Source organism: Onychomys torridus, chromosome 23 (genome assembly GCF_903995425.1).
Source record: "Onychomys torridus chromosome 23, mOncTor1.1, whole genome shotgun sequence".
In the NCBI taxonomy this organism is placed as follows: Eukaryota; Metazoa; Chordata; class Mammalia; order Rodentia; family Cricetidae; genus Onychomys; species Onychomys torridus.
In genome coordinates this window covers 9,560,548-9,562,219 of record NC_050465.1, presented here as the reverse complement: position 1 = coordinate 9,562,219, position 1,672 = coordinate 9,560,548, and positions in this window count along the sequence as shown.

Genomic DNA, 1,672 nt, shown 5'->3' with positions numbered 1-1,672 from the left:
CCTCAGGACATTGCCTCTAGAGACCAGTCTGTCCTTAGACCTGGGGCAGGAATGTGCAGAGAGATGTCAAGAAGCACTTTCCAGGGGCAGACCCTAGCCCTCACCAGTGATAAAGGGCCACGCTGAGGAAAAATAGTGACCTCAGGCTGCTTGCAGGTTTTGAAGAGAAAAATGACACCAGGCTGAGAGGTGAGATACTCCACCAGGAACGACCCCACCAGGGCACAGGTTTGTGACTCCACAGCCACAGCTCACTCCAGTATGCTTGCTCTGTGCTGCCACTGACCTGCTAGGGCAGTGGATTCTCCTCTAACGCCTACCACCCCAGGCTTTGGGATTCAGGATGGTCAGCAATGGGAGCTTGTAACCACAATACCCAGAACAAGAGCAGGCTTCCAGCATCTCACATGTCCAGGGGCAGGGGCTGGTTCAGGGCGACCACCACTGGATAGATGTGCTGGGCCCAGTGAGCACAACCCCCTCCAGTGAGGGCTCCATGCCCACAGCCACAGGATCCACAGGCCTGGATCCTGACCATCTTCTTGTGGCATCTGTCCTTCTACTTCTGTGAAGCACACTGCACTGGAGGACCACATAGCCCCTTGTAGTCCTGGGCAGGGCCTGCCCATGCCCCAACCATCTTTCCTAGGGCTGAGACTGCCAGGCCATGCTCTCTGAGCATCTGCTGGCCCGGGCTATGCTCCTCCCACCATCCTGCTTAGGTAACTGGGTCTCATATTCCAACACTTTAGATGTCTGGAGGTGGAATCCTAAACTTCTAATCCAAACACAATAGCCCCTCCCAGTTTGCACACTGGAGACTTCCTGTCTGCCTTGGAATGGGAGTAGTCAGCCTCTGGGGTCATCTGTTCTTGCTTTTTAAGTCAGAATCTCCCTACGGAGCCTTGGCTGGCTTGGAACTCTCCAATTCAGAGATCGGCCTGCCTCTGCCCCCTGAATGCTGAATTACAAGCAAGCATCGCCACACCCAGCTCTCTGCCACAGGGGGATTGTCATCTTCTGACGATAAGCTTATTCTTCTTCCTGTGTTGAGGCGTGAGACTGTAGGTATTAGGGGAATGGCTGGGTCAGAGGCCTGAGGTTTCTCCACATCCACTCTACCTCTTTGGACCACGCTAGTGGGTAGGGTGGCTACAGCCTCTCCCTCTTCAAATACCCACTACCGCCACATTTACTTCCTAATCCCCATGTGAAGACATATTAGGAACCCAGGAAGCACCAAATATGAGGGATGCGATGAACCAGAAGTTTACAATTAACTTTATGTGAAGAACTTTCTAGCAACAGCAGCAGCAGCACCAGCAGGGCATAATTTAGATTTTTTCCTGGAAACTGCAATAGCAAAAGAGAAGATAGGTATGTTCAACTCCCCAGACAGCCTGGACTCTAGGTCATGAGGACAGTGTGTAGACCACACGGGTATGCCCGTGACTGAAACTTTCCTCTCTCACTTGAGTCTGGGAACAGTCCCACAGCCAAAAGGTCAAGCTCTGCAGACAATCACAGCCCACCACACCTGTTTACCAACCAGACAGGGCTTCAGGAACAACATAAGCTGGGTGTGGTGGCGCTTGCCTTTCATCACAGCACTCAGGAGGCAGAGGCACAGGCAGGAGGATGTCTGTGAGTTAAAGGTCAGTCTGGTCTATAG